A 22,991-nucleotide genomic window follows, 5' to 3' on the forward strand; every position below is an offset into this window, starting at 1 on the left:
TCATGGCAGTTAGCACAGTGAAATGGATTGCAACTGTGAATAGTTACTAGTTGGGAGAAGGAAAACACATATAAATGTTAGATGTAAGGCTGGAAATGTAAGCAAGCAGCTCACATTTCACAGGTTATGTACCTTTGCCCTTCATTTGTTGGCAACTGTATGTGTTGTTATTTCCAGTCAATATTCTCACACATTTTAAGGGCAATGATATAGAATGGCTTACAGACTGCATGTCTCAGATTGCTGGTCAGATAACTGAAGAATGACCAAAAACACAGAGAAGTAAGACATCTGAATATCTGCAAACAATAAGCATAACAGGTTGTGTGATCACTAAGTGCACTACATCCAAAAATAATAAATGCGCTTTTAACAGTGGTATGATTTCATATAACTGTAGATGACATTACAGTTGGTTGTGTGCAGAATGATTTCAGTTCCTTGCTGCAAACCTGTTTGTGTGGCAAAGAGGAATAAGACACTTAGCCTGTGTTCTGAAGTTTCATTGGAGTTAGAGTTGAAATCCAGATCTATGTAGATATATTTCATGTGAACTATCATTTTCTTGTATTTGATAGAGTTTTCCTCTGTTTGACTGCTTGTCCCTTTTTCCTTTTCTGTCTTGTGTTTTTAATTTTTTTTCTTTTGGGGGGGCAGTGTTTGTGCAATGTGGTGCATAGCCTAATCATGGGAATGGAGAAAATGAATAGCAAGTTTGGCTGTGCTTATCTCATTTGTGCGAAGTGCGGCAGTTGGCAAAATGGACAACTGGCCCACCCAGGAAGCAGGCAAAGAGCCAAAAATAGAAAGCAGTTACATGCAATCAATTTTGTTGGGCACCATGCAAACCCACTAAGCACTACTGAGTGGCATTGCTCAGCAGTTCTCCAGTAGCTGCAGTCATCAAACACCTGCAGACAGGACCCAGACAGCCAAAAATAGAAACCAGATACATTCAGTTAATTCTGTTGCACACCGCTCAAACCACCTAAGTGGTGTTGCATGGTGGTTAACACAGAAACCTTAATAATGATTAGTAAATTAGGGAATGTCATGTAACTAGCCCTGTGGCAGCAGCTGTAAGTGTAGAACTGGAATACAGATGGTCCTAGGTTCTAGTACAGGGTATGCAACCTATTTTTTTTTTTTTTTACTGTTGTGACACAGTTTATCACAATGAATTGAAACATGAATAAGTTCTATTTCAACTGTCTTGTGGCAACAGGTGTAAGTATAGGGCTGCCATATACACGGTACTGGTTCTAATACAGGGTATTCCATACACTTTTTCTATTGTTCCACTTACCATTATATTCACTCTTAGTTATAACACTTTAGATAGTGTAACTATTAACTATATGTATGAGGGATGATGCACTATTTTGTTTTTTTATTTATTCATTCATTATCAGATTTATTATCATATATATGACTGAGAGTATACTGTTTACTATATTTCTGTAAGTATAATTATGCTATCTGGGCTTACATGGCCTTCACATTTGCCTCTGTATCCAATACCCTTGTCAGATCTCACGCATACATGTGTACCAGCTCACACTGTCACTTGCCTTTATGTATGATGCCTGACTATGTCTGAGCAGCACTTTTTTCTGTGGCAAAAATGGAAAATAAACAATGCGGAAGAAAATGCTTTGCCCCTTATGCCTAGGTTTGAATACCTCAGTGTAAAAATCAATTTTCTAATTCCTCACTGCTTGGCACGGCTGCTCTCCATGCACCATCATGCAAATGCATAGCTCAATTATGCTCACTTCAGTAAATAAGATAACCAAAATTGGTGGGAAAGCACCAGTCTCCATTGCTCTAGATTAGCTGGTTGATAGACATGGCAGGCATTAGTAGGGAAGGTGCCAAGTTTATGGCACATAAGTGGGGTGTCCAGGAGTTCAGGATATTCAATGGACTCCTAATAAAGCACCATAGCCACAGGCTTCTGCAGGGGGACTATTCTGGCTCCCAGAACAAGTCTGAGGCTTGGGATAGCTTAGCCCTGGCTGTATCCAGTGCCACTGGTATCCCACACACTGGAGAGCAATGTAGGCATCATTTCAATTACCTACAGAGGAGGAAGAGGGATACACTCAACCACTGGATTGAGGAATTTAGGACTGAGGACATTCCACATCTGTGTAAGTATCAACTCAAGAGAGTACTGGTAAGACTTAGAAAGCTGTATATAGGCAAGACTGGTATCCATAATGGTCTTTTGTTTTGTTTTTTCCCTAGCTGGCAGAAATTGGGAGTGCAATGTCCGATCCCATGGGGCTAGAATGGCGAGACTGTGGGAAGAAAGTGGTATGTATGCAGCAGAGGAGTAGTGTTATTGTAGCATTAAAAGTTAAAAATATCCTTTTTGGTATTTTATAGAGTTGTATCAAATTGAGCATGCATATCCCACTTGTAAAAGCAAGTATGCATGCATTAGTCTGTAGCTGAAACCAGTTATAGGAGTCCAATATTAGACTTCAGTCAGAAAATGTGGATTCAGATATCACACTTCATGACTATATAATACTGTTAGTTCTTCCATAATATTTACGTTAAATTAAAACTTCTATATCAGTGGCACAAATGCCCTGCAGAAAACTGTTATCTGCATAATTGGACCATGGATATGTGCAATATATGTACATTTCAAGGATTACTTGCAGCAATCTGTAGTATAGTGTGCATGTGTTAAGAGGTGGTAGACTTAAATGTAAAAGTTAAGATACAATAGAGTTGTATAATTGCATTAATGTATAGTATGTCACATATGAAGATACTAATCTTATGTGTTTTCTTCTCTCACCCCAACCCTTTACTCTCTCTTTTTATTTTCTTTATTTTTATTTTATTTTATTTAAAAATATATATTTTTATTTAATTTTATTTAATTTTATATATTTTTTATTTTATTTGCATTTTATTTTAATTTGTTGTTATTTTAATTTAATTTTATTTATTTTATTATTTTCTTTTTTGTTTTGTTATTATGTGTTATCAAAATGTGTCCATGTTATCCATGTGTACCATATCACTAAATGTTGGACACCAGAGTGAGGTAGGCCAGCCCCATTAGATTAGACTGCCTCTACTCCAGTGGCTGCGGCAATGATTCCCAGCACATCTGGGAGCCAACTGGCAGCACTGCCTCTGTAGACCCTGCACTATCTATACCCTCAGGTAGTCCTGCCCCAGAGGCTGGTCTAGAGATACCTCTGGAGGTGGTGATTTCATCATCTGCAGTGAATTACCAGGGATGGTGCATATGGGGGGTGCAGCACTGTTAGTGCAAGCCTACACAGCCTGGAGAGGCCACTCTCCCTCATTTTGCATAGTACTAGGAGGAAGAGGAGACATCAAGCACTACAGCCACCAGTGGAGTGAGGTGACAGTGATGACAGTCTAGTGGATGTGGACTCCAAGCTCACTGTCTCCAAGCTTGACTACTTTGGGTTTTGGACATCCTCATCTTCACCCCAATCATGGTGTCCCCCAAACTTTTGTGTCCATCATCGTCACTGTTTCTTGTCTTGTTCATCTTGTCTGTCTGCAGTTACTTCCTCACCTACCCAACTTACCTGACCCAGACATACTTAAGTCCCTTCCCCAACATTCCACCCTCTCTGAAATAAAAATTAAATGGGCATCTGTCCCACCATAGAAAAACAGTCCCATACGTAGCTCTCCATTTTACACGTGTCTTCTTGACACAATTGATTTGGTACCATTGGCTATACAACACAACTGCGTTGTGGTCACCCCTCTTTGTGGAGGAGATAATCCAAATTGAGTTAATATTTTGCACATCTGTTCAGTTTACACTGTTAAATAAATTGATAGCTATGGTTCATTCCTACCACCCTCCTGCACATTCCTGTCCTGCTTTCCCTTTGTTCTTCCCCCTTTGATCTCCATTTCACCTCTTCCTTATCTACTCCATTTCACCATTTTAATCTGGTCAAAAATAATATCACATATAACACAAATAAGTTGCTGTAAAAGCAATGGAACCCCTCACTTTTTTGGCTTCATGTTTGGGCAGAGGTGCACATGCCACACCAAAGTGTAACAGTGGTGAGTGGCAGCAAACTGCAGTGGTTACCTCCATGCAGTGGTGCTTAATACTGCTGTGCTATGCCAACACACAGCAAAACTTGTACTCTTAACGTATTCATTTGAAAAACCAGGAACCAAACACAAACAATTGAACCAAGTATGCGGCAAAAAGATAATCAGTGCCACCAAACATGACCAGTCAGCAGTTCTCTAAGATAGTTTAATGAAAAATATCTAAAGTAGTTTAAGCGCTTTCATCAGGAATACATCAATGACTTCATCAGAAACATTAAAACAAACCTTTCCACACATTAAAAAATGTTAAAGACAAAATCACATGATAAAATCCACAAATAGGAAACCTGGCCATGGATATGATTAACTAACTTCAATTAGGCCCACTTAAAGTAACGGAACCCCCGTTGTTCTTACCAAATAAAAATATCTTAAAAAACAATCACAATCTAAATTTCCCAAACATAGTGTCCTGGTGTACTTAAATAAAATAAAGTTTATACATTTAAAGCTTTTAGTTTTAAAACACTGCTTATAGATACACTGTCATTCAGTCTTGGTGCAGAATATGCATTATAATTTAACTTGCCAGACTAATTCTTTGTATTCAAGTACAATTTTCCAAGGACCCCCCGTGCCTCATTTTTCACCATGTCAATACCCGAAAAAACTAAATGATGGTTGGAAAAATAGAGATATGCTTGACAAGGGCATTTTTATTGTCATTGTTTAGTTGGCAGACACGGGAGTAGAATCTAATGCCTGTGACTGCAGGGGACATCTGCAAAAAATTAACTTTGTCATTGTTTCTAATGTCCCTAATGTGTTCGTATATACAGTCACAAAATCTTCTTTGGGTCTTACCAATATAAAAACTGGCATAGTTTTCACAGGATGCATAGTAAACCAATCCAGAAGAGTTGCAATCAAATCAAAATGAAAGGGAATTTTAATATTGGTGTTGTTTAACCTGAGGTGGTCACAGACTTTCAAAAAGGAGCATTGTCTATAATTCCCACATCTAAAATTACAGTTTCTTCTGTTTGAAGGTGTAAAATCTAATGACCCTTTGAGAAATTGCTCAATGGTTTTGCCTTTTTTATAAACAATTAATGGGTCTGATCCCAAAATATTAGTGTAACCATCAAAACAATGAAAGATATTCCAGTTTTTAACAAGAAATTCCCTTAACAAATCCACCCTGGAATCATAAACAGTTAAGAATGCTCCCTGGAAATCTTTGTCAGTATGCCCTTCCTTCATTGAGGTAGTGTTTCTCACACTTTCATTGGCAATTCTTAGCAAAGGTTTAAACCAGCCCGCATATCTTTTCTTTTCCACTTCCTGTTTAACATTGTGTATCAAATCATTAGGATAACCCCTAGTTGTACACATCTCAATAAGATGAGTCACTTGGTTTTGATACACTTGGTCTTCTGAGAGACTAACCTAGCCTGCCTAACAAACTTGCCTTTAATGACAGCCTTCTTTTGGTGCACAGGGTGGTTGCTCCCAAAGTGTAAGATGCTGTTGCAGTAAGTAGGTTTTCTATAAAGATTACTACAATATCTACTTAAATTAACATCTTTGGTCACTTCCACATCTAATTAGTGCATGTTTTCTTCATGAAAGGAATGAGTTCATTTTTAAAAAAGGAGTGGTACTGTTTAACTGAGAAACAATCAAATCAAACTCACTGGATGGATGTTTCCATATAGAAAAGGTAATCAAGTAATCTTGCATAAAATTCCCATGGTGCTGGTTTAAATGATGTAAACAAAAACTTAGTTTCCCACCAAAACATAATGATGTTCGCAAAAATGGGGGCACAAGCTGCCCCCATCGCCACACCATTCTTTTGTAAAAAGTATTCACCACTGAGGTATACAAAATTGTGGTTAAGAACCAATTCCATTAAGGCAACCAAAACCCCCACATCATTGTTAGATAACTGGATGGCTTCAAAGAGAAATTCTTCGAACCATTGCAACCCAAGGTCATGTGGAATAACATTGAACAGATTTATTACATCCACAGTACCAAATCCAAAATCATTATCAAATTTGGCTTTCCTCAGTTTTGATAGGAAGTCCCAAGAGTCGTACAGTACCACTCCTTTTTTAAAATTTACTTATTCCTTTCATGAAGAAAACATGCACTATTTAGATGTGGAAGTGATAAAAGATGTTAGTTTAAGTAGATATTGTAGTAATCTTTATAGAAAACCTACTTACTGCAACAGCATCTTACACTTTGGGAGCAACCACCCTGTGCACCAAAAGAAGGCTGTCATTAAAGGCCAGTTTGTTAGGCAGGCTAGGTTAGTCTCAGAAGACCAAGTGTATCAAAACCAAGTGACTCGTCTTGTTGAGATGTTTACAACCAGGGGTTACCCTAATGATCTGATACACAATGTTAAACAGGAAGTGGAAAAGAAAAGATATGCGGGCTGGTTTAAATGTTTGCTAAGAATTGCTGATGAAAATGTGAGAAACACTACCTCAATGAAGGAAGGGCATACTGACAAAGATTTCCAGGGGGCATTCTTAACTGTTTATGATTCCAGGGCAGATTTGTTAAGGGCAATTCTTGTTAAAAACTGGAATATCTTTCATTGTTTTGATGGTTACACTGATAGTTTGGGGTAAGGCCCATTAATTGTTTATAAAAAAGGAAAAACCATCAAGCAATTTCTCTAAGGGTCATTAGATTTTACACCTTCAAATAGAAGAAACAGTAATTTTAGATGTGGGAATTGTAGACAATGCTCCTTTTTGAAAGTCTCTGACCACCTCAGGTTAAACAACACCAAGATTAAAATTCCCTTTCATTTTGATTGTAACTCTTCTGGTTTGGTTTACTGTGCATTCTGTGAAAACGGTGCCAGTTTTTATATTGGTAAGACCAGAGAAGGTTTCGTGACTGTATATACAAACACATTCAGGACATTAGAAACAATAACAACAAAAATGCCCTTGCCAAGCATATCTCTATTTTTCCCAACCATCATTTTGTTTTTTCAGGTATTGACATGGTGAAAAATGAGGCATGGGGGGGGGGGTCCTTGGAAAATTTTACTGGAATACAAACAATTACTCTGGCAGGTTAAATTAAATGCATATTCTGCATGAGGTTTGAATGACAGTGTATCCATAAGCAGTGTTTTAAAACTAAAAGCTTTAAATGTATAAACTTTCGTTTATTTCAGTTCACCAGTACACTATGTTTGGGAATTTTGGATTGTGATTGTTTTTTTAAGATATTTTTATTTGGTAAGAACAATGGAAGGTTCTGTTACTCTACGTGGACCTAATTGAAGTTAATTAATCATATCCATGGCCAGGTTTCTTATTTTTGTTTTTTTCGTGTGATTTTGTCTGTAACATTTTTAAATGTGTAGAAAGGTTTGTTTTAATGTTTTTGATGAAGTCATTGATGTATTCCTGATAAAAGCGCTTGAACTACTTTGGATATTTTTCATTAAACTATCTTGGAGAACTGCTGACTGGTCGTGTTTGGTGGCACTGCTTATATTTTTGCCTCATACTTGGTTCTAAAGAATTCATGCCATTGCATTAGCACTTTGTAATTTAAAGTATTTAAAAGTATTAGATAGACCTGGATTAGAACCCAGTGCCATCAGGCCCCAAAAAGGAATGAATCAATATATTAACATGTGCTGCCACAGAGTCAGTTAAGAAGCAGGTATGTGTCATTGACTCAGTACTAATTGTCAAACTTTAGCAATGCAGCTTGCTTTTATGCACTGTTTAGCTATGCACAAACATGTGTATCTGACATGAATATACAATTGACCAACCATCGTGCAAATCCACTGCTCACCACTCTATGGAAATGCAGATATTATTCTGTATTACTGCTGTTACAGACCATTTCCTGCCTATAGCATGAAATTACATCTGGAAACATTACAAACTGGTGCCCTATCTAAGAATATGTCACATATTTACATTATATCCATATGTTGCCAACCCACTCACCCAAGCACTGCAACCTTGGTGCCTCGGTACTTTTTCCATACATATGTATGACCTACACTACAAAATAAAATATGAAATGTTGCATGATACACAATGCACATCATTCTGGTACCATGCAGAACTACAACTATTGACTCATATGCCTAAAAAGCCTTTTCTGCAAGGCTAGGGAAGGAATCAGCAAGGACTTTATCCACAGGGACATAGCTGACATTCAACACACTTGAGCTAACCCACTTTCTTTTTTGTCAAGGGTAGATCTTGCTTATTAAACCTTGTGGATTTCTTTGATATTGATCCAAAAGACCTGTATGAGGGATACTGCCTATGGTGAATTATCCAATGCATTTGACACTATCCCCCATTCATGTCTCATAGTGAAGTTCTCCCTTGTATGAATTAAGCCATACAGTAGTAGATGGATAGCCAACTGCTACACTGACAGAACACACATACTCAACGTTGGGGGCTGCACCTCCACCGCTAGACACTTACCATTAGAATACCACAAGGATCCCTGTTGGGCCCAACTGCAGGCAATGGTGGATGTCCTGTGGTTTACTAAGATTATACATGATGACTGTTAATTGAGCACACTCATATAGAGTCTCCAATGATGGTAATATATGACAGAAGGGCCTGACACACACACATGACTGATGGCAGACTCACAGCCTGAACATTAAAGCATACATTGCATCATTGTCCTTTTGGCAGTGGAGTATCCCTGCTAATTATGATATACATAGCTCCCCTATAAACTCAAAAACAGTGTTGTTAGACTTGGGAACACTTGTTGATTGCAATCTACACTTTCATCACTGTCTCCATAGTGATGACATGCACCTTTTGCATTGTGCATCTCATAAACATGGATATCACATACAGGACTAGAGTAGTCATACCTCTGCTGTACTCTACTTTTATCAGACCACTAATTCAGTACAATGCTCCCTTCTGTCTGCACTTCACCAGACACCTGCAGTAACTGGAGAAGAAATAGGTTTGTGCCTGGGAGAATCCAGGGCCTCCAAACATGATATACATGGAAAGACTGAAAGACCTGTCACTATACTCAGTATCATGCAGGCTGCTGAGAAGTGATCTATGCTTGGCCTAGAGAGCAGTCTCAGACTATGCCCTACTAGAAAAGCTGGATATCTGAACATCTAGTGGGACAAGAATAACTTGCCCCAGGGTTCTCAATGTAGCCTGTGACATAAACAGAACATGATGGGGAGACAGATATATTGCACAGTGATTCACATTCCTCTGTAATAGGTTCCCACTGTGTGTGAAGCACTTGTCCTCGATGCCCTGTTCAATTGCAACCTTGAGTACTGGTTGGGTGATTGTAAAGTCACCTCTGGGATGGCATCTATGTACCTCATGGACAGGTCCAGTTGGTGCTGCTCACAAAGTCACTCTGCTAACAATGACTATGTAACCATGATCAATAAGGGTACTTGTGTTTTTACACAGATAAGCTTCTAAACTCCCTAGGGCCATTAAGCTAGTAACCTCCTAAGAACCTCTGCAGGCATCCCAATATCTTGTCTCCCACATGGCTTGTTGATGTCATCTACTATAAGCTGACATGAACTCATGTAAAAGTCAGAATTGTGCCGTGGCTCTTGCATAAAGTACTGTGTTCTATAGTCTGTGAATTTGGGTAGGGGTCCTGTTCTCACTGCAGTCAACTTGGTGTGTGTGTGTGTGTGTGCGTGTGTGTGTGTGTGTGTGTGTGTGTGTGTGTGTGTGTTTGTCTAGACTGAAGAGCAGAGTGTGTATCGTACAGTCACTGCTCCAATGGCATGGATTGCCAGTATTTTGAGACTTGCACATGTCTACACATCTATTTCATGCAGGCCTCCCAACCTCTTGTCTCCCACATGGTCCTGACGTCATCTACTACAAGTTGACCAGCACTCTTGTAAAAATCATATTTGTGTTGTGGCACTTGTGAGAAGTACTGTATTCTGTAGTCTGTGTACTTAGGGGCTCTGTTGTCATTGCAGTCAACTTGGTGTGAATGTCTAAACAGAAGAGCAGATGTGTGTATCCTACAGTTACTGCTTCAATGCCATGTATTGCTAGTATTTTTATACATTCACATGTCTACACATCCATTTCATGCAGGCCTCCCAACCTCTGGTCTCCCATATGGCTTGCTGATATCATCTACTATACGTTGACAGGCACTTTTTTAAAAAATCAGACTTGTGTTGTGATGCTTGTGTAGTAAGTGTACTTAGATAAGTAGGGGTTTTGTTCTCACTGCAGTCAACTTGGTGTGTGCATGTGTGTGTATGTCTGTGTGTGTGTGTGTGTGTTTGTGTGTGTGTGTGTGTGTGTGTGTGTGTGTGTGTGTGTGTGTAGTGTGTGTATGTGTGTGTGTGCTCTTGCTTGATATTACAGAGAGCATTTGACATCAGCATGTGAGATGCTTGACATTACAGAGAGCTTTTTACACCAGTAAGTGGGACACTTGTTATTACTATATTGTCCTCAACAGACACTGCTGATGTCACCAGCTGCAAAGTATTTTCTTAGACACTCCAAATCATACTTATGCCATGGTACTTGCATAAAGTACTGAGTTCTGTAGTCTGTGTACTTAGATATGTAGGAGTTCTATTCTCATTACAGTCAACTGTGTGTGTGTGTGTGTGTGTGTGTGTGTGTGTGTGTGTGTGTGTGTGTGTGTGTGTGTGTGTGTGTGAGAGAGAGAGAGAGTGTGAGCTGTTAGTTGACATTATAGAGAGCACTTTACAGCAGCATGTGAGACACTGTTATCTTCTCCTCAATAGACATTACTGATGTCACCAGCTACATTACATTTTTGGATATGCAGCACTCCCACCACAGAGGGGTCAGAGACTGGCCTAGGGGCCAGGCAGAAGTAACTTCATCATATACAATAACATTTACAGTGACATGACTTTCAATCTCTCCACTAACATCATGGTATAGTGTGTAGGTCCTGTGTATCTTGCTGAGAAAGCCCTGTGGTCTCTTCAGCTACATGTGTCTGGTGAGGCACATGTAAAAAAGAACATTATACTCTATTACAACTTTAATGAGGTTTGACTATAGTGCTTTCATATGATATCAATATGATGGCATGACTTATGACATGCACAATATAGGCTGGACAGCTAATGGTAAACGTTCAGATTGCTATCTTAATGTGTCCCCAATGCTTGCATCACTGTGCTTCTGCATAGCAGGACTATTGCCAGTGCTGTGATTAACATGGAACTCCACTTTTCAAATGGACAACATTATAAACACACATTTCTGCATTTATTTGTAGATCATGTGCCTTTGTCACCAGTAAGTTGTGTGTGCTAGCTCCACCTGTACTACGTTATCCCCATTGGTGGACTCAATGATTGCATACAATATGCAAGAATCAGTGAAACTGGTAAGCAAAGGCCATATACTTTAGCCTGAACTGTTGGGAAATACAGTTCAAACAGTGAAGGGCCAAGCACACATTCCTGGGTTTTGCCAATAGTGACACATCTACATTTACAGGTTGATTCACCAACTTTCACATGATGTGTTTTATCAATAAGCCAGTTGTTTACTCATCAACTAATATAAGATTTAATCCTCAGCTTGGGTTTGTTCTCAATGATATATGCATGTGTGATTGTGTCAAACCCTAGGCCAGATCACAATACACAGAATGCACCTTCTTACCTTCATCCAGGCCTATCACACAGAATCAATGTGCTGTGACAACTTCTCAGATCACCTGTAGCATGACCCAGCACATACATTTTCCTGATACAGTCGAATACACAGTTGACCATACCCTCCACATGGCCTATGTTCCTATACAAGGGGGGACATTAGCATGCATCCACCTGAGTTGGGGGGACAGCACCTGATGCATGCATGTATACAGACATCCTGACTCTCTCCGACTGTGAGGTAGACCAACATGTCATCATAGATCTCCTCTACATGTACACTAGGTATATTCCAGGTGTATGCAACAGACCTGTGTGAGGATTTTACTGCTACATCAGGTCTGGTACATCTGATTAATGTCCTCAATGAGATCATTGAGGGCACGCATGATGTCAACAGTATCATCATGTGAAACTTGAACAGGTCAAGGTATTTGACAAAAATCCACACTGAGGTATTCAATCAATGCTGTCATGTGTAGTCATAAACAGCTATATCACCAAATGGGTAGACCAGTGTATGACATATGTAGCATCTCAGTATGTTGAAATGTGTGAGGTGATATATATATATATATATATATATATATATACCTCGGGTCCAGTGATCAGGTTGTTACATCAGGCATGTCTGCTAGGCCCTTTATTGCCCATTAGTTCAGTGAACAACATCATAGATGACATACACATGCTACATCCAAACAGCTGTCTGTAGGACTACAGCTTGCGTGCAATCAGTGACTTTTGTGATATTAGTATAATATAGACAGTATCAACACATACCAGTGACTGTTGCCACAGCCATGACAATACCTGCATTGACCAGACACATGGAGGGATTTGTTGAATCAGGAAATAGATACATCAGCCAAGCATAGTGTGGACATTACACCCTATAATCATACCTATAGGTATGCGACCTGTGTCCTGGGGTACAAAGTAAGTGGTACATCCACCAGCATGTGGTCACAGTGCAGACTACTCCCTTGAATTTAAGACAAGTACTGGGTATGTGAAGGATATGCACATCAGAGGCCATAATAACTTCATGTTTCCCTGACTTCATCACACCAATAACTGTGTACAATACACCCTTCTTCATGTTCCTCCCTACAAATCTTCCAGTGATGTGTAAATGAAGCATACCACCAGTGTGCCTGATGATGCCTTCAGGTGGAAGGTGAAAGTGCTAAGACACTGTGTATTTAATAAACTCTTTTGTTTTTATCAGTGACTTGGCCCTTATTCTAGCTATATTTGGGGTATTGTGAACAGCTTACCTTTTCTGGAGTGATGTTTCACTAGAGGAGTTTAGGTAAACAACTTTTTGTTTTACAACTATTTTCAGCAACTACAGTGTGGTTACAACTTCCTAAGTTTGTCTGTCCCTATTTCTGGAGCTCCCCTTCCATTATTATGGCTTTGTCCACATTTGTTGCTCTAAGATGTTGTGAGTGTTACATTATAAACCATTTATGTGTGACACCTCTGCCAAATATATCCCTATTACTGGTTATTTGTCCTCTCATTAAGTTGGCCTGTCTGCAGATATTTTGCAGAATGACAACTATTTGTAAACTGCCTGTGGTCATTTTGGCATTTTGCACAAATCCACACACCATAGGTGCTCTTCCTTACATGGAATTGCTGTCTATGTTCCTAACAAGGATTCACTATGAGTAAAGCCCTGGTGATCTTTGTGGCATTCTGCACCAATCTACACACAATAGATGTTTTCCTTTACACAGAATTGCTATCTACATTTACTTATAAGGTTTTGTAACCAGCAACACTGTTGTGAGCCACAAAATTTAGCTTAGCTGCACCACACTTCATTATTATGCATTGTGCATTGCTACACACTGTGCACCATTGCACAGACATGTAAACTCTATGTAAGGTCTGCGCAAAGCCTACACGGAGTTCATTGAATCCCTCAGTATATCTTTCTGTATTTTAGCAAAATTTTGGCCCATTTCTGGAAACCAATAAAGATTCACTAAAGTGCAAAATCTGTTATTATACTTTATGACTATGAGGGCTATGAGGCCATCTTTCTCTTCATAATTGTGAACAATCTGTGGAGGTATTACAATTTTTCCATAGAATCATTACTCATGTTTTTTCTTTTAAATGACGGTTGTGCCAGCATTAAGTAATTGCTAGGATTTCACATATCTTTATCTATGTGTTTAAAATGGGTTTCTTGAAGGAATATAACACTTGTACCTTATTTGTAAAGTACTGAAGAAGGTTTGCACTTATCCTCAGATTATTTAATCCATTAACATTGAAAAATATCAAGGTTAAATCAATGAATAGAGACAATCAGGTCAAAAGAATAAACATCAAAATAAGCAAACATAAAGAAAAAATACAACAAAATGTCTCTTAAGATTTCTGGAGTGTTGATGCCAGTAATTCAGGTGTGACAAAATGTGAGAAAGAATAATAATGATAAACTATACAATGCAAGTTAATTAAATACATGGGATTAAGCAATTCCTAATCAAGTAAATAAAAATCTACCAGGCTAGCCTTCATTATTTAACTTGCCTAGATCTTATCAAAGATAAGAAAATTGACAAGATTATTAGAACTCTGCAGAGAGTTTCTAATATTGTATAGATCTATGCATTATCAAAATTAATTTATGCATTGATAATGTGTTTGCAGTAACAAAAGGTCAAAATAACTGCTAAAGTCAAAAAGAGATTCTCCATTTTTCAGTTTCTTTCTCCTTTCTCTCTTATGTTTTTTTATATATGTAATAATTTCAACTGATACCTGTCTTTAAGACAGTAACCATTGTGAATATTATTCAGTGAGTCATAAGATAGTATTAATTGGATTTACAAAGTATATTATATAGAATATGTGCCATGTTTAGTTAATAAACCAGATGTTATTCTTGTTCATATGTGTACAAAGGAAAAATAGAGTTAATTATTAACAACTCTAACTTACTAAAATAATAACCTTCCAGCATAACAACAGAACTAGCATTTGTTGTGATGAGTCACAATACAACATACAAATAAATTCAATTTCAGGACTTCCTTTATAAATAAAAGAAAGATAATATTCAAATTAAGTAATTGAAAGTAATTCAGACTAAATTAATTTATTTAAAGTAAATCAGTATAGATAAAACTGAAAAGATGTGCAAATGTTCAGAAGCTCATATCAACCCACTGACATGCTAAGAGGAACTTATCTACATTATTACAAAAACTCTTAAAATAAATTACAAAAAAAAAAAAAAAACGTAAGGAAAGCTTTGCCACACAGATCATAAAGCTTAAAAAAATTATTCTGGTACCTTGGCCTTTTGCCTTCTTGGAAAAAGTCACACATCAAAACTTGATCCAATTTATACACTCAGTGCTCCCATTAAACAATCAATCAATTAAATATAAAAATCCTAATAACCAACACTTTATTGAGCAAAATATTCTTTAAAGAAAGCATTAAAAATATATTATTAGAAAAATTACTTGTTATATATTTCTCAAAAGGCACAATACTACAATATGCAATAAATACATTCCTATAAAGTTAAATTCCTATAAGGTTAAATTGACATCCAAATTCATCCCTTAGGGTGCAATGTCCTATAATTTATAATCATTCGACATTACAGTCTATTCAACTGTTCTTTAAAACTATCCCCTCTATTCAAATGTGGTCAGGTTAATACACTAAAAACAAACCAACTTAGATAAAGCCAGATAGCCCATATTTTTTGAATTAAGACTTTTATATTATTTCATTTTGTTACTAAAATATATATATATATGTGTGTGTGTCTGTGTGTGTGCGTGGTTTCACTTCAGTATCTCGAAATACTTAAACACTCTGCACCCCCTCACTTAAATATAATGTCTCCATGATTGCACGATAGTGGGGACACAGCAAATCTCCCATTCTGCGCTTCTGCATATGGCACAGAACATGAGATTCCCCTTTCCTCCACTGCGTGATCTTGGAGTAGGTATATTTAAGTAGAGGGGTCAGGGGGGTGCAGGGTGACCCTCCATAAATATTGTATGTTGTGTTTTATTTATTTATTTATTTTTTTATATGGCACTTCAGTATTTCGGAATACTGAAACATCGGCATTCTGGTTTCGGCAATTAGAGCTTCGGTGTTTCAGTATTTCGGGATACTGAAGTGAAACCATATATGTATATATATATATATATATATATATATATATATATATATATAGTGGGGCTGTGGTAGCGTTGTCGCCTCACAGTTAGACGTTGCCCGTTCGATCCTCAGTTAGAGCGCCTTCTGCGTGGCGACATGCATGAACGGGCGTTCCTTCATTGAAGGTTGTGCGTTAGGCCCGGCAAGCCAGCATGTAAAACTCTACTGCCAATCATTAGCAGACCGGAGTTCCGCTGTGGCGACCCCTAACCGGGAAAAAGCCGAAAGACACAAACAAACACTCTTTTACTTGTATTGTGCTTTTAATTGCATATTAAAACTTGAAAAGAGACCACAGCTCTGTCACTTGTTAGTCAGACAGAATTTCTTTTTTCCACCCTCCCATCCTGTTACTGTTGTGTTCTTAAACACCCCTGTCTTTCTGATTGCCTGAACCTTATGTTAATTTGACCACATATCTCCTTCCCTCTGCCTTTCACTGGCTGGTGTGAGTAAGCACAAAACTGTCATTCTGTGAAATCACTCCCTTCAATTATTTATATTTATTGGCCATCCCACTGAATTCCATAGTACCTAAATACAAAAGTGCCCACCCCCCTTTCAATCTATCTTGATCCTTTAAAAATAGTGGCTCTCCAGATAGACAGCTAAACTTAAGTTACCCTCTTTCATATCTAACTGCTTAGTACACAGTGCAGTGTTTAGGATAAACCATTTTTTTCATCTTACCTTTAAACATCTGTTGCAAGAGAAACAGTTATTTGACAGCCTGCATTCTGCCTCTCAGTAGTCATCTTGGGATTAGTGCTTCTGTTTTCTCCTGGTGAGAGAAGGAGTACAGGGACATTATTTCCTGGAGACTGCTGATCACCAGAAAGCCTAATGACTGCTTTATAGGTATCATCTTGGAATCTGTGCATGTATTTTGGTCCTGGTGAGAGAAGGAACAGAGTGCATTTTCTGACTGTTTTTCATTGGAGAGTGAGTGTCTGTGCTTAAAGTTGCTGATCGATCTGGTTGCAATTCAAGGCATCTGCCAGTAAAAGGCTACAAGCCTACAGACCCTTGCATCATCTTGGACAAGACTGTGGATCACCAAACAGGCTGTAGCCTGCTTCTCTTCTTGGGATTGGTGCTAGCATTTTGCTTCTGGTGAGAGAAGAAGCAAAGGAGCATTGTATCCCAACAGAGTAAAGATGTGGTAAGACCAACATTAGTAGTAGCCATTCATGTGACTCCCCTCTTTTCATCATTCTTGACAAGCTAATTCTTTGTTTTCAGTAAGTATTGCTTGATTTGTTTCTAACTTGAGAATATCTTCATAAATGCTTCATCCTTAAATTTTCAAGGTCTACATATGTTTCCCCTCAAGTGTTTGGCATTTCTCTATACAGACTCAGATACCTTGAGTGACATTTTTCCTGTAAAAGCACAATTGAAATTTCTCCAAAACCTAGTTGCACATAGGACAATTAGTTTGTAGTGGCAAGCACTGTCCACTTAGTTGCAAACCAGATACGCCTGACAGTGATTGATAATCTCACTCCAACCGACTAATCAACAAAAAAAGGTATGTTGCCATGGATATGAACTTTCCTACTGTCTCCGTTACCACCTTGGTGGATATGGGCATCCTGAGGAAATGTAGAAATTGCCTTATATTTACTGACAGCAAGTTAATTCTCAAACAAACTGATATGGTATGTGAGAGATGTATTTGCACAATGCCACTGGAGGCAAATCTCTCACATGAAAGTACTGCTAATATCAATAAGGTTGTCAGTAGTACACATGCTGCACCCATCATGCACAATTCAAAGCAGACATATTGACCCACGGTTTCACTTCATAATCTCAAATTACTGAAAGCTCAAAATTCAGTAACCCAAGACTATAAAGTCGAACCATTCACAACACTGAAACCACAATCCCAATTCACACAATCATGAACATACATACACCATACACCACTTAACATACACACCATTCCACCCACAGCACACAAACCACACAACCCTACAATACATATAAGCAGGGAGGCAAGCCCCACCGCACCCCCCATGTGGGGTCTGCACCCCCCACACACCCCCTACTTATATATACCAACTCCGAGGTCAAACAGAACATAAAAAAAAAAAAAAAACCTCACACCACGCCATCCTCCATTCGCTCGCACACAAATACACATCACATATACACAAACACCAACAAATCCAACACTTACACCTCCCTACCCTTACCCACACACACAATATACAAAAACACACACAAACGCTCACTTACCTGCCATTTCAGGCACCATTACACTACACGCGACGTACTGGAAATGCATAAGTGCGGATTCGGGATATTCAAATTCGCTTTTATGCACTTTCGGCATTCTGGTTTTCAGCTTCATGGTCTCGGGTTACTGAATTTCGAGCTTTCAGTAATCTGAGATTATGAAGTGAAACCTGACCCACATATGCTGATGCACTTAAATGTAACCTTCCTAAACCACAACGGCATCCTAGATGAAGCACACATAACAAATACCCTCAGCATCCCCAAAAGTGTTCTTTCAGAACAACACTCACATCAACACATAGAGCTAAATCTCTTGGAGCCTCTACATCTAAGCCCATAAGGCAAGCCACTACACAAACCAGCATTCTAATCACTGTAAACTCCATCCTGAGACACACTGATGTCCCTCTCACCAGGCTGAGTAAGGAGAAAGTTACGGTCAATTGCTTATCAGGGACTAGGATCCGCCACATTACACATGCACTTAGCTCATTGGACCACAATTACCAATATGACTCAGTCATAGTCCATGTGGGAGTAAATGACCTGAGACATACCTCCACAGACTATATGAAGAGTGACATCATGGAGCTCTTGGACTATGTGTCTCAGGCTGGTTTGAGTCTAGCATTGAGCAGCATTTTATCTTCTACAAGGATGATGCCACAACACAAACAAAAGATGATTGATTTTAATAATTGGCTTAGTTTCTGCTGTCGGTGCAATATTTGTCAGCATGGAAGGAGATGATCAACAGACCATGTTGCTTTGCCAGGGATGGTCTACACTTCTCCCCTCTAGGTTTTCAAATATTAGCTAAAACATTGCCTTCCCCCACAGTGCCTTTTCTAGGCAATGCTAAATGGAAAGTACTTCCGACATAGCAAATCAAAACTAAGAAAATCTAAATGTATTACTGCTCAATGTTAGAAGTCTAAACAAAAAAACTCCACTCCCTAGAAGCTCTCTTTATCCTAGAGAATGCTGACATCTGTGGGGTCACTGAGATGGTTAAAAGCCGTGGACAGCACACCAACAATGCAAGGTTATAATGCCTTCCCCACATTTAGGCCAGCTACTTCACAGGCAGGGACTAATGTTGGAGGTGTCTCTATTTACATAAAAAATAAATATACATCAACGCTAGTCAATCAAGACAAAGCACTTGAGCTACTCCATATTCAAATCACCATAGGTAAAATCCAATACCACTTCCTTGCAAGCTATTGGTCCTCCTCTATGACTCAGGAAACTCATACCATGTATTTAAACTTACTAGAAACACTAACCATCCAATCCAATACCATATTCATGGGTGACTTTAATTACCACACTTTTAACTGGGAATCCTATATGACACCAAACATACATGCACAGAGATTCCAGGATTTTGTAAACACAAACTCCCTGGACCAGATAGTCAATATACCAACCAGGGGTGCAACCATACTGGATATGGTCCTACTAATATGGGAGACTGCTGAACACACCCTACTGTAATGCGTTCCCTGGTAAGGTCAGACCACAAAACGGTCTCCTTTGAAATAAAAATAAAACCTGAACACCCAGCTAAACCTGGAATATTCAGGAAATATTCTAAGGCTAACCTCTTGCTATTAAGTGAGAACCTGGCAAAATTTCAAGCCCCCATTAACCCTGAGAACACCGCTGCCTATGCAGAACGTTTCACAGAAACCCTGTGCAGGCATGTTAATAGCTGTATAGAGGTAGCTGTACCCACCAAGAAGAAGTACAGAACTAACTCAAATAACGAGCCACATTGGTGGAATCACAAAATCAGTAGGCTGTATAACAGAAGAAAGAAAATCTTGGAAAAAATTAGGAGGTGCAGCACCCAGCAGGATGAAATCACTCTCATCAAACTAAACAAACAACTCAAAGGACAACTAAAGTCTACCAAAGCCAAATAATTTAAGGTAAGTTTGGCCTTCCAGGCCAAGGACAACAACAAAGCATTCTTTATCTATGTCTGCAGCCTCAAGGGCAATACCCAATAGTGTGCACAGCTCATTGTAAATGGAGTAACCTATACTGAGCCAAAAGATATACCAAACCTCCTGGCTGAGAAATTCAGCAACAACTTTACCCCTCTTTCCTTCAACCTTCCCTCAGTAAATATCATCAAATATAACTTCTCCTACTATCACTAGACAACAGGTACTTAATGCTGTCTCTAAGACCAAGAACACTGCATCAGTGGGCCCAGAAAATATCCCAGGATGCCTTGTAATTAGCATGATACATGACCTATCAGGGCCTCTGGAATTGCTATTTAACTGTAGACTCCAAACAGGCTTCATGTATCATGAATGTAGAAAGGCAACAGTCATCCCTGTGCATAAAGGTGGGCCATCTACAGACCCTGGAAACTACAGACTCACAAGCTTCACTAGTCTTATATATAAAGGCATGGAAAGAATTATCATGGAGATGATGACTAGAGATATAGTAAACTTCCAGACTCTGGAACCAACCCAGTTTGGTTTTGTCAAGGGCAGAGCATGCCTACTCAACCTGGTATACTTCTTTGAGAAGGTCACTAAAGCAATGGATGAGGGCCATATTGTTCACACTGCCTTCCTTGACATGGCCAAGACTTTTGACACAATACCACACTCGGGCATTGTTGACAAACTGAGGAGGTTAGGTACAAACCTTTATGTCACCTGGTGGATAGCCAACTGGCTCAGAAACAGGACCCTAGAAGTTAGAATTGGGGAGTCCACCTCTACAAAGAGGGTCTATATTATTTTCTCAAAGAGGCATTTAATCAAATGCCTCTTCATCGACCCTAAAACCGTGAACTTTCAAAATATCGAACCTCCACATAAGCGATTTCTTCTTGGAAAGAAATCGCTTGCCCTACAAAGACCATCAAATAACCACAAACACTACAAAGTGGAGGGCTTCACCTGCCACACCCCCTACATTGGGAACTGTGTTCCAAACACTCCCCTAACTAAATATACCAACTCCTAGATTGCACAACCATGGGGAAAATGGCGAACTAACGAGGATGGCCAAGCAATTTCTTTCCCAAGGAAAGAAATGGCTTATGTGGACGTTCAATGTTTTCAAATGTCGCGGTTTCAGAGTTGATGAAAAGGCATTCGATAAAATACCTCTTTGAGGAAATAACAGGAACACTGTAAAGATGCCAGTCACAAGTGGAGTCCCTCAGGGATCAGTCCTTGGATTGCTCCTTTTTGGCATTTACTTCTCAGATGTCAGGGCCAAAGTCCATGGTCTCTGTCTGACTAAATTTGCAGACGATTTCAAATTAGGAGTTGTCTTTGAATCTCACACTGACATGAATGCATTCCAGGAGGGGCTGACACAGACAAACAACTGGTGTCAAAGCCATGGACTAAAACTAAATGCCAAGAAATGCATAATAGTATTCTTTAGGAAGTCATCCATCCCTGGTAACTATCATATTGACAACACACCCCTTAGAGTTGACCCAGTAGTCAGGGATTTAGGGGCACACATAGTCATCTAGCCTTTGACCAGCACATGTCTACGGTTGTGAGGAAATCATTCTATGCTGCACAACTTATAAACAAAGGTATGGCATCTAAGTCCAAGAAAGTCATTGTTACACTGTATTTAGCATTCATCAGACCTATTATTGATTTCAATGCCTCCTTTGGTATGTACCTAACCAGGCATATCTAACAACTGGAACGTCCACAGAGGTTCCTCACTAAAAGAATACAGGGCATAAGTAAAATGTTGTATGCAGTCCGTCTCATGGCCCTATCCCTGTATTCTGTCTCCTACAGGTTTTGAGAGGAGATCTATGCCTGGCATACAGGGGATTGTCAGACACCACTCTGATGGACCTCTTGCATATCTACCAAACAAACAGCACCAGAATTGCCCATTCTAAGGACTTAAACCTTGTTGTGATATAAATAGAACCTGCTGGAGAGAGAGGTATGTATCTCAGAGACTACCCCATGTGAAGCAGAGTTCCTCTCTAGCCCAATTCAAATGTAAATTGGATGGGAAACTGGAAATTCATCCCAGATTTGGTACCTATGTCTCTAATGGACAAAGGTAACCTGTAAATGGCTGATCTCCCAGGCCCATACTTACACTTATCAAGGGTATCAGAACTTGTCAGAGATTTGGATGTATGGGTAGGCTTAAAAAGGCCCTTGTGGTCATTAGCCTAGTAAACACCTATGAACATATGAACTGTCAAGAATCACACATGTCTGATTTAACCAAAATCCAACCATCAACTACTGTATCGCACATGTCCCAACCAAATGAAAGATAAACTTCACAACCTTCTACAAATTGCCTCCTAGACACAGACATCACCTGAAAATTCACCCAGAAGAATGAACAAGAGACTGCATGCCAGACAGTCTGCCTATCCTTCCACCTCTGAGCACAGAACAAATGCCCACAACAAAACTTACTGTTAAATAAAAAAAGAAAGAAAGGAAACATTCCAACATGTCATGGCCAGAAACATAGCACGCGGTGGCACAGCATGCCTATTGTGATGAAAAGCTACTTCTGCAGTGAGGTACATGGAACAAAATCATTTATACATTAATATAAAGACAAAACATCTTAGGTGATTTCCTGTGCAGTTAGTATATGAGTAGGAGTGAAAACAGAAAAAAAAGAAAGGGGTTTATGATGAGTGAAATTACAAATAATTTCAAAGAAACAGTGATACTTGCAAGTTAATATAGAATTATCAATA

This window comes from Protopterus annectens, chromosome 3.part1 (genome assembly GCF_019279795.1).
Source record: "Protopterus annectens isolate FY-2018-M chromosome 3.part1, PAN1.0, whole genome shotgun sequence".
Lineage (NCBI taxonomy): Eukaryota > Metazoa > Chordata > Ceratodontiformes > Protopteridae > Protopterus > Protopterus annectens.